At 37.9% G+C, this 12,500-nt stretch overlaps 2 protein-coding genes across 2 annotated transcripts in view; both read left to right on the forward strand.

Annotated features, from left to right (window-relative positions):
• LOC144978879 (di-N-acetylchitobiase-like) overlaps positions 1–559 on the forward strand; it is a 21,357-nt gene extending 20,798 nt beyond the window's left edge. Inside the window, exon 8 of the transcript XR_013646619.1 lies at positions 1–559. This exon is cut by the window's left edge and continues 323 nt beyond it. The gene's annotated coding sequence lies outside the window, so the exon portion shown is untranslated.
• A 2,241-nt stretch (positions 560–2,800) lies between these two features.
• Positions 2,801–12,500, forward strand: part of LOC144978876 (EF-hand calcium-binding domain-containing protein 4B-like) — a 112,139-nt gene continuing 102,439 nt past the window's right edge. The window contains exons 1-2 of the mRNA XM_078925462.1: positions 2,801–2,881; positions 3,004–3,324. The gene's annotated coding sequence lies outside the window, so the exon portion shown is untranslated. The remainder of the gene's footprint in view (positions 2,882–3,003; positions 3,325–12,500) is intronic.

The following is a 12,500-nucleotide window of genomic DNA, read 5'->3' on the forward strand; positions in this document are numbered from 1 at the left end:
CCATACCCGTTTTCCAAGTGTTTCCTGTCATTGTCTTGGAATGAGATTACTTAGATTTGTCCTGATCCTTGCCGGAGTTCCTTGGCTGGGAGGAAAACAGTCGAATGTATATTTATAGTTTTGGGAGATGATATTTTCCCCCTTGTAAATCATCTCTCTGTTATACATTGTATTATGTTTAGTTTACATATTATATTGTGCTTGTGTCTGGATGAGACTTTTAGGTGATCTCAAACTAAGTACTTTGATAGTGTGCTCTTGGAATCTATATCTGTTCCCTATTTGAACCAATTCCCCTTTGTCTCACCTTTTCTTTTGTGCTTTAATTGTAATTCTAGAACTTTTTACTATCCCATTTTCTTCCTTTTTACTGGCGCTGATATGACCTTTATGTGTTGCAAGCGCCGTAAAACCCTTAAAAACAAACAAAACATATCTTATCTTATCTTATGAGCTTTCGCTGCCAACTGTAATAAATCAACTATAACCCGTTACGAGCAGCTATCAATATTTTTTCCATGGCTTTTTTAAAAACGAAGAATAAAGAGTCTAAAAGAAATTTATGGTAGTGATGTTTATTTATTTATATTTTTTTCAGGTTCTACTGGGTGGGGTTCATGACCTCTTGTAGATAGTACGAAGATGACGTCACTCAGGTCTGTGTTATTTTTATTTTTTTTTTGTCATCCGCGTTTATGTGTTATTCTCACTAAACTGTCCAGATAGTATGCGCTTATCTAAGAAGCTCACAACATTGCCATCCGGAAGTATAACGGACAACACACAAAACGATGTGCAACCTTAAACGTTTATAGTCTGGTTAATACAGTTCAGTGAGAATTACTCATAAACGTGGATGGCAAAAAACAATAACAAAGGCCCGAGTGACGTGATATTCGTTCTATCTATACTTGTGAGTAGTCTATGAATACATTCGAACACACATGCATACACACACATACACACACACACACAGGTCAGAAATGAGTGAGCTCGTTACCAGTGGGGAGTGAACCAAAGACTATGGGAGGTGGGCACCAGTGGGGAGTGAACCAAAGACTACGGGAGGTGGGCGCCAGTGCGGAGTGTATCCAGAACTGAGTGAAGTGGGCACCAGTGGCGATTGAACCAGAGGCTATGGTAGGGGGCACCAGAGGGAAGTGAAATAGAGACTATGAGAGGTGTGCACCAGTGGGGAGTGAACCAGAGACTATGGAGGTGAACATCAGTTTGTAGTATCATCATCATCATCATCATTATTATTATTATTATTGTTATTATTATTATTATTATTATTATTATTATTATTATTATAACTATTACTATAATAACAATGATGATGATACTACAAACTGGTGTCCACCTCCCATAGTCTCTGGTTCACTCCCCACTGGTGCACACCTCCCATAGTCTCTGGTTCACTCCCTGCAGATGTCCACCTCCCATAGTCTCTGGAGAAAGGAGAAAGAAAAGGAGAGAGGGAAAGAAAGAAAGAGTGAGTGATAGAGGGAGTATAATGTATGTGTGTGTGTGTGTGTGTGTGTGATTGTTAGAGAGAGAGAGAGACAGAGAGAGAAAGAGAGACAGAGAGAGAGAGGAAGGAAGAGAGAGAGGGAGGAAGAGAGAGAGAGAGAGAGAGAGGAGAGAGAGAGACAGAGAGAGAGAGAGAGAGAGAAATAAAGAGAGAGAATGAAGGAGAGGAACAGATATGTTTTGACTTACCTATCCACCTAATATTAATCAACAGCTTACTGGTTGAATAGGTTATCGATCGATTTCTCATCGAAACAGGATCAATATTGGAGGGATCAGGGCCTGATCGACAGCGCTTTTCTCTGTCATAAAACAGTCTTTGGAATGACCGGAACCAGCACAAAAACAAATAGACACACACACACACAAACACAACGCCCCCGTACCCGCCCATATAATATATATTATATATATATATATATATTATATATATATATATGTATATAAGTATACACACAAATACTCCCCCCTCCCCACCACATATATATATATATATATATATATATATATATATATATATATATATATATATATATATATATACGCCTGGTAAGAAGACAGACATAATATAGGATTTTACTACATTCCAGTCCAGCTTTCGTATAAGGAATTTTGGAGTATATATTTTCGTGATAAAGGAAAAACCAAAACAAAACAAAAACAAACCAAAAAAAGCAATAAAATTACCCCCCCCCCCCCCCCCCCCCCAAAAAAAAAAAAATCCCATTAAAACAATAAAAATAACTAACAACCACACACATATACACACACACGTTTGCTACAATAAAGTCTCTTTACTTAAATAGCCTGAATAGGATTCAATAGTCGTAACGTCACTTCCTTCCTAATGACGCATGGTAACTTAGTAACACTGGCTCTAAACTATCGGAACAATGGCGGAGCCCGTATGAAATATTTCCCCGGCGAGTATAAAAGCGTATCCAGAGGAGAAAAAAAACCCATAAATTTGATCATTTTTTACTTTTACACATTCTGATCAAAAGGCATATGAAAATGGAATGAAAAGTTCTAGCCAGCATGAAGAATAAAAAGTAATGATTTTCTTTGTTTAGAACCAAGATGGCCGCCGTTGCCGGGCGCGTGACATCAGACTACTGAACCCAATTCTCGATATTAGTTGGTTCTACTGTACTTTCTCTTACTCATACAACAGTCGCGAGAAAGGTACATACATACATACATAGCCTATAACTAGATCTATAACTATAATAATAATAATACGTGTGTTCAATAACACAATTTGCCTACTTACTGCTCGTACTGTACTGCTATATCTATAGCTGTACCAATATCTTATTCCCACCCAACGTCTGTAATTTGTTATTGGGTGAGATTGTAAACACTCTTAACATCTGTGACCGTATAATAATAATAATAATAATAATAATAATAATATATATATATATATATATATATATATATATTATATATATATATATATATATAGAGGTTTTATCAGTGACTACGTGTATCAATTAGCATTGCTTGCAGCTATTGTATTTATGTGAAGATTATTGGGTTGTAAGTAAAGAAATGGATAGACACGGCGTTATAACATCCGTTTTATTACGACTGTGGTTTTGGTCATTTTCCTGATATAACGTCAGTAAAACGAAAGACGGCTCTTTGTGAATTACTTTTACTTCAGACATTGAGACGAGCGAGACGTTGGTTTGTTCACAAAACCAACCCTTGTGGATCGTGACCAGAAAACAAATCACGGTTGGACTTAATAAATTCACGAAATCTTGACGGATCTACTTATTCAAGGTAAGCTATTGTTGTTGTTGATGCATTGAGTTTAGGAAAAATACTCACAAATTCCTCTTGCCAAATTTAATATATTATAACGTCCCAACACATGATTATTTATAACTTTGCGCGCGCTTAGAGATGATGTGCGCTTGGCAAAGAAACTCACAACATTGCCATCCGGAAAATATAATTGACCACTCACAAAACTATGTGTAACCTTGAACGTTTATAGATAGTATGCGCTTAGCTAAGAAGCTCATAATATTGCCATCCGGAAGTATAACGGACCAACACACAAGCTGTGTGTATCCATGAACTTTTATAGTGTGGTTGATACAGTTTAGTGAGAATCACTCACAAACGCGGATGGCAAAAACAATAACAAAGGCTTGAGTGACGTCATCTTCATTCTATCTATAGTCTGATAAATACAGTTTAGTGAGAATAGGATTCAGTAGTCGTAAAGTCACTTCCTTCCTAATGACGCATGGTAACTTAGTAACACTGGCTCTAAACTATCGGAACAATGGCGGACGCCCGTATGAAATATTTCCCCGGCGAGTATAAAAGCGTATCCAGAGGGAAAAAAATCCATAAATTAGATCATGTTTTGACTTTTACACATTCTGATCACAAGGCATATGAAAAGGGAATGAAAAGTTCTAGCCAGCATGAAGAATAAAAAGTAATGATTTTCTTTGTTTAGAACCAAGATGGCCGCCGTTGCCGGGCGCGTGACATCAGACTACTGAATCGTATTAATCATAAACATGGATAGCAAGAAGAAAAAAAATAAAACAAAGACCTGAGTGACGTCAACTTCGTTCTATCTATAGTCTGACTTTAGTGAGTACTAATCATAACAATGGCTTCGTTCCTTCTTATCGTTATGGCTATGACCGTAGCCATCGTTAACTTATTGCCTGACACTGACCAAAGAATGACGTCAAAATGCCAGTCGTTGGCCACAAAAGAAAACAAATTGTGAGTTGTATTCAATAGTTCAACCAATGGGACCACTTGTTTCCATGAGCTTTACTAACGACAATTCACTAGACGCAACACAAACATAAAAAATGACGTCAAACTGCCAGTCCTAGAGGCTTCTTTCGATGGCTACGGTTCTAGTGTCAAGCCGTAGCCATCGTTATGTTATAGCCTGATACTGAAATCCAAAAGGACTGGCAGTTTGACGTCATTATTTGGTTTAGTGAGTTGTCGTTAGTAGTGCTCGTGGAAACAAGTTAATTCATTGGTTGAACTATTGAATACAACTCACGATTTGTTTTCTTTTGTGGCAAAAGACTGGCGTTTTGACGTCATTTTTTGGTCAGTATCAGGCCATAACTTTACGGCCACGGTTCGAGCCACCAACACCACCGCGAAGTTTTAATTCTCTGTTCTCTTCTGGCGCTTTCCTACTCACTTCATTTCTTGTTATTATCGATCATTAAAATCAAAATAGAATTTCACAGCTGGTGTTTTATCGAACAGTCGATGTTCATGTGAGAAGAATCGATTTACGTATAAAAATAACGCCAATGACGTCACATAGCTCTTTGTTGTTGTTTTTAGCCAGCCATGTTTTTATAAGTAGTTATCACGAAATTGTATCAATCAGACTTTATATAGTATGCGTTTGGCTAAGAAGCTCACAACATTGCCATTAGGAAGTATAACGGACCAACACACAAAATTATGTGTATCCATGAACGGTTATAGTCTGGTTATTATAGTTTAGTGAGAATTACTCATAAACGCGGATGGCAAAAAACAATAACAAAGACCTGAGTGACGTCATCTTCGAACTATCTATAGATAGAATGAATTTGACGTCACCCGGTTCTTTGTTTATTTGCCATCCACGTTTATGAGTAATTCTCACTAAACTGTATTATCCAGACTATAAAAGTTATAGGTTATACACAGTTTTGTGTGTTGGTCCGTTATACTTCCGGATGGCAATGTTGTGAGCTTCTTAGCCAAGCGCATACTATCTATATCGTGAGAGAGACTCTACGATTTCTTTTTACAGTGGATTAATTTTCGCCTTTTCTCAGAACAATAATAAAATGTCGGATTAATAATGGGGCATTATTGGTTTATACATAAAATCGATTTTAATGTATGAATATCAAATCGATATCTTTATTATACAAGTTCAGATTGTATGAAGTTGACGTCATTCGGGTCTTTGCTATTGCGTTTTGTCATTCGCGTTTATGAGTAATTCTCACTAAACTGTATTAACCAGACTATAAACGTTCAAGGTTACAGATAGTTTTGTGTGTTGGTCCATTATACTTCCGGATGGTAATGTTGTGAGTTTCTTAGCCTAGTGCATACTGTCTATATTATTATTATATTAACAAAAATAAAATGGCGGATTAAAATGGAATATTATTGGTTAATACATAGATCTAAAATCGATTTTAATGTATGAATATCAAATCGATATCATATTATATTAGTTCAATATGTGCCAGTATGTCGAGATTTCCCTATGCTAAGCCTGGTATTTGTGTGCAGCATTTCACATCATCATAAAATAGCAAGATGGAAGAGAAAACTAAGCTGTTATTATCATAATATAAAGAACGAAATTGACGTCACTCAACTCTTTGTTGTTGTTTATAGCCAGCCATTTTTATGAGTAGATCTCACTAAATTCTACTAATCGGACTATAGATAGAATGCGCTTGGCCAAGGAGTTCACAACATTGCCATCCGGAAGTATAACGGACCAACACACAAACTCTGTGTAACCATGAACTTTTATAGTCAGGTTAATACAGTTTAGTGAGAACAACTCACAAACGCGGATGGCAAAAACAATAACAAAGGCCTGAGTGACGTCATCTGCATACTATCTATAGATAGTTCGAAGATGACGTCACTCAGGTCTTTGTTATTGTTTTAGTTGTTTTGTTTTTTTTTGTTTGTTTTTTTTTTTCCATTCGCGTTTATGAGTAATTCTCACTAAACTGTATTAACCTGACGATAAACGATCATGGTTACACATAGTTTTGTGTGTTGGTCCGTTATACTTCCGGATGGCAATGTTGTGAACTCCTTAGCCAAGCGCACACTATCTATGGTTAGTATGCGACAGGATAAGAAACTCACAATATTGCCATCCGAAATATAACGGACCAACACACGAAACTATCTCTCACCTTAAACTTTTATAGGCTGGTTAAGACCTGAGTGACGTCAACTTCGTTCTATCTATAGATAGTTTAGTGTGTTGGTACGTTATAATCGTTTGGCGGATGTTTTGAGTATTTTAACTGTGCGCATCCTATCAATAACCTGATTGATATCGTTGAAAAAATAAAAGGCTGTCTAAAAACAATGACAAAGAGCTGAGTGACGTCATCTTCATTTCTGTCATTGATAAAAATAAATAAATGAATACAAAAGTTTTTTTTAAAATAACACGGTATTTTACAGGGAGTGTTTTGGGCTCAAAACCCTTCTTCGACCATCATTAACATAAACAAATAAATCGTTAATATACACTTCGCATAAAACCAAATGGACGGCACAAAAGGACCCTCCATATTTCTTGTCTTGGTTGATTTTTATTCCTCCGGACAAAGCCTGGCCTTCGTCAATTTATAGCCTGACACTGACCAAAAAATGACGTCAAAATGCCAGTCTTTTGCCACAAAAGAAAACAAATCATGAGTTGTATTCAATAGTTCAACCAGTGAAATAACTTGTTTCCATGAGCTCTACTAACAACTCACTAGACGGTGCAAAACCAAATAATGACGTCAAACTGCCAGTCCTTTTGGATTTCAGTATCAGGCTAAAACATAACGATGGCTACGGACAAAGTCGTAAAGCTTATCGACCATCTTGTGATTCTGACCATAAAACACGCCAGACCGTAACTGCTATCATTATTGGAGCGTAAAAATAAGTGAGATTTCCTCAAACTCAAAAATTTAGCCATATCTAACAAAGACCTCGCGAGGTCTCAATACGCTTCAACAGTCGTGACGTCACTTCGCTCGTAATGACGCATGGTAACTGGCTCTAAACTATCGGAACAATGGCGGACGCCCTTATGCAATATTACACCGACGAGCATAAAGCGTATCCAGAGGGGGAAAAAACAACATAAATCTGATCATGTTTTGACTTTTACACATTCTGATCACAAGACATATGAAAAGTTCTAGCCAGCATGAAGAATAAAAAGTACAGATTTTCTTTGTTTAGAACCACGATGACCGCCGTTGCTGGGCGACGAGACATCAGACTATTGGATCCATTTAAAGTCCCAGGTTTGAGAGTGTTTTTATGCCAAGATGTGGGTCAGTTAATTCGAGAGATTTGTTTTCTTTTGCTGATCCGGTCTTGTCTTTTGACACAACATTCTTCTTTAATTGATGGCCTGACCGCAGCCATCGTTAAGTTATATTAACGATGGCTACGGTCGGACACAAGGAACGTATCCATCGTTAACATTTAGCCTGGCCGCAGCCATCGTAAAGTTATGGCCTGATACTGACCAAAAAATGACGTCAAAATGCCAGTCTTTTGCCACAAAAGAAAACAAATCGTGAGTTGTATTCAATAGTTCAACCAATGAATTAACTTGTTTCCACGAGCACTACTAACGACAACTCACTAAACCAAATAATGACGTCAAACTGCCAGTCCTTTTGGATTTCAGTATCAGGCTATAACATAACGATGGCTACGGCCTGACACTAGAACCGTAGCCATCGAAAGAAGCCTCAAGGACTGGCAGTTTGACGTCATTTTTTAGGTTTGTGTTGCGTCTAGTGAATTGTCGTTAGTAGAGATCATGGAAACAAGTGGTCCCATTGGTTGAACTATTGAATACAACTCACAATTTGTTTTCTTTTGTGGCCAACGACTGGCATTTTGACGTCATTCTTTGGTCAGTGTCAGGCTATAAGTTAACGATGGCTACGGTCATAGCCATAACGATAAGAAGAAACGAAGCCATTGTTATGATTAATACTCACTAAAGTCAGACTATAGATAGAACGAAGTTGACGTTACTCAGGTGTTTTTTTTTTTTTTTTCTTCTTGCTATCCATGTTTATGATTAATTCTCACTAAACTGTATTTATCAGACTATAGATAGAATGAAGATGACGTCACTCAAGCCTTTGTTATTGTATTTTGCCATCCGCGTTTGTGAGTGATTCTCACTAAACTGTATCAACTACACTATAAAAGTTCATGGTTACACACAGTTTGTCTGTTTGTACGTTATACTTCCGGATGGCAATGTTATGAGCTTCTTAGCCAAGCGCATACTATCTATAAACGTTCAAGGTTACACATAGTTTTGTGAGTGGTCAATTATATTTTCCGGATGGCAATGTTGTGAGTTTCTTAGCCAAGCGCACATCATCTCTCAGCGCGCACAAAGTTATAAATATTCATGTGTTCGAACCGTAGCCATCGTTATGTTATAGATAGAATGCGCTTGGCCAAGGAGTTCACAACATTGCCATCCGGAAGTACAACCGACCAACACACAAACTCTGTGTAACCATGAACTTTTATAGTCTGGTTAATACAGTTTAGTGAGAACAACTCACAAACGCGGATGACAAAAACAATAACAAAGGCCTGAGTGACGTCATCTGCATACTATCTATAGCCTGACACTGAAACACAAAAAGACTGGCATTTTGACGTCATTATTTATTGATTCTTGCACCTCCTAGTGAGTTGTCGTTAGTAGAGCTCATGGAAACAAGTTCTTTCATTGGTTGAACTATTGAATACAACTCACGATTTGTTTTCTTTTGTGGCCAAAGACTGGCATTTTGACGTCATTTTTTGGTCAGTGTCAGGCTATAGATGGTATGAGGATGACGTCACTCAAGCCTTTGTTATTGTATTTTGCCATCCGCGTTTGTGAGTAATTCTCACTAAACTGTATTATCAAGACTATAAAAGTTCATAGTCACACATAGTTTTGTGTGTTGGTCCGTTGTACTTCCGGATGGCAACGTTTTGAGCTTCTTAGCCAAGCGCATACTATCTATAAGCAAAGAGTGTGTAGGGTAACGTAGTTACCAAGAGGTCTCACTTCTCTTAACCGCAATGTTATTGTCGCGTGCCAGGCGAGACAGCGAGGTGGGTGTGCTCCGCGTGTATCATGCGCGCTAGGCTTACTGATACAATGAAGAAAATACGAGTAGAAGACGGAAGATGCGTGGCTTCACCAAAAGCGGGAAGTGAGAGCTCTTGGTAACATAACAATCGTTACCTACACGCTCTTTGCTATAAGTTAACGATGGAGACACTCTAACCCGCGACCTTACTGGTACAACTCCGCCCGTCGGGTAGACTAGGATTTGAAGCGATTTTTTTTGTGGGGGGCGGGGGTGGTCGTGGTTAGCTCATACGGTAGAGTCACGGTCACGATCTCCCCGGCCAGGCGGAGTTGTTGTACCAGTAAGGTCGCGGGTTCGAGCCCCCATCGCCGCCGCGAAGTTTTTATTCTATGTTGTCTTCTGGCACTTTTCAACTCACTTCATTTCTTGTTATCAACATTATTTGATTTACCTTGGCAATGAAATGTTGTGAAAGAGGGGTCTGGTAGTCTGCTACAGATAGTATGCGCTTGGCTAAGAAGCTCATAACATTGCCATCCGGAAGTAAAAAGGACCAACACACACAACTGTCACGCTATCACATTATCTCATTCGTCTTTCGTGTTCCGTTCATCCTGTTTTGTTGATAAAGGGGAAACCCGAAACGTTCACATTATCTGCTTTCGTTTATTGAATTGAAGGTTCCATTCAATTTCACAATGTTGTTTATTTCTTGGTTTGTGAACGACAATACGTGCGTTGATTTCACCAGGTTGTGTAGATTAAGGGGAAACCCGAAACGTTCACATTATCTGCTTTCGTTTATTGAATTGAAGGTTCCATTCAATTTCACAATGTTGTTTATTTCTTGGTTTTTGAACGACAATACGTGCGTTGATTTCACCAGGTTGTGTAGATTAAGGGGAAACCCGAAACGTTCACATTATCTGCTTTCGTTTATTGAATTGAAGGTTCCATTCAATTTCACAATGTTGTTTATTTCTTGGTTTGTGAACGACAATACGTGCGTTGATTTCACCAGGTTGTGTAGATTGAGGGGAAACCCGAAACGTTCACATTATCTGCTTTCGTTTATTGAATTGAAGGTTCCATTCAATTTCACAATGTTGTTTATTTCTTGGTTTGTGAACGACAATACTTGCGTTGATATCACCAGGTTGTGTAGATTAAGGGAAAACCCGAAACGTTCACATTATCTGCCTTCGTTTATTGAATTGAAGGTTCCATTGAATTTCACAATGTTATTTATTTCTTGGTTTGTGAACGACAATACGTGCGTTGATTTCAACAGGTTGTGTAGATTAAGGGAAAACCCGAAACGTTCACATTATCTGCCTTCGTTTATTGAATTGAAGGTTCCATTCAATTTCACAATGTTATTTATTTCTTGGTTTGTGAACGACAATACGTGCGTTGATTTCACCAGGTTGTGTAGATTAAGGGAAAACCCGAAACGTTCACATTATCTGCCTTCGTTTATTGAATTGAAGGTTCCATTCAATTTCACAATGTTGTTTATTTCTTGGTTTGTGAACGACAATACGTGCGTTGATTTCACCAGGTTGTGTAGATTAAGGGAAAACCCGAAACGTTCACATTATCTGCCTTCGTTTATTGATTGAAGGTTCCATTGGATTTCACAATGTTATTTATTTCTTGGTTTGTGAACGACAATACGTGCGTTGATTTCACCAGGTTGTGTAGATTAAGGGAAAACCCGAAACGTTCACATTATCTGCCTTCGTTTATTGAATTGAAGGTTCCATTCAATTTCACAATGTTATTTATTTCTTGGTTTGTGAACGACAATACGTGCGTTGATTTCACCAGGTTGTGTAGATTAGGGGAAACCCGAAACGTTCACATTATCTGCCTTCGTTTATTGAATTGAAGGTTCCATTCAATTTCGCAATGTTGTTTATTTCTTGGTTTGTGAACGACAATACGTGCGTTGATTTCACCAGGTTGTGTAGATTAAGGGGAAACCCGAAACGTTCACATTATCTGCCTTCGTTTATTGAATTGAAGGTTCCATTGAATTTCACAATGTTGTTTATTCTTGGTTTGTGAACGACAATACGTGCGTTGATATCACCAGGTTGTGTAGATTAAGGGGAAACCCGAAACGTTCACATTATCTGCCTTCGTTTATTGAAATGAAGGTTCCATTGAATTTCACAATGTTGTTTATTTCTTGGTTTGTGAACGACAATACGTGCGTTGATATCACCAGGTTGTGTAGATTAAGGGGAAACCCGAAACGTTCACATTATCTGCCTTCGTTTATTGAAATGAAGGTTCCATTGAATTTCACAATGTTGTTTATTTCTTGGTTTGTGAACGACAATACGTGCGTTGATATCACCAGGTTGTGTAGATTAAGGGGAAACACGAAACGTTCACATTATCTGCTTTCGTTTATTGAATTGAAGGTTCCATTCAATTTCACAATGTTATTTATTTCTTGGTTTGTGAACGACAATACGTGCGTTGATTTCACCAGGTTGTGTAGATTAAGGGGAAACCCGAAACGTTCACATTATCTGCCGTCGTTTATTGAATTGAAGGTTCCATTCAATTTCACAATGTTGTTTATTTCTTGGTTTGTGAACGACAATACGTGCGTTGATATCACCAGGTTGTGTAGATTAAGGGGAAACCCGAAACGTTCACATTATCTGCCTTCGTTTATTGAATTGAAGGTTCCATTGAATTTCACAATGTTGTTTATTTCTTAGTTTGTGAACGACAATACGTGCGTTGATTTCACCAGGTTGTGTAGATTAAGGGGAAACCCGAAACGTTCACATTATCTGCCTTCGTTTATTGATTGAAGGTTCCATTCAATTTCACAATGTTGTTTATTTCTTGGTTTGTGAACGACAATACGTGCGTTGATATCACCAGGTTGTGTAGATTAAGGGGAAACCCGAAACGTTCACATTATCTGCCTTCGTTTATTGATTGAAGGTTCCATTCAATTTCACAATGTTATTTATTTCTTGGTTTGTGAACGACAATACGTGCGTTGATATCACCAGGTTGTGTAGATTAAGGGGAAACCCGAAACGTTCA

Source organism: Berghia stephanieae, chromosome 8 (genome assembly GCF_034508935.2).
Source record: "Berghia stephanieae isolate SIO BIC M18660-M18661 chromosome 8, UCSD_Bste_1.3, whole genome shotgun sequence".
Classification (NCBI taxonomy): domain Eukaryota; kingdom Metazoa; phylum Mollusca; class Gastropoda; order Nudibranchia; family Aeolidiidae; genus Berghia; species Berghia stephanieae.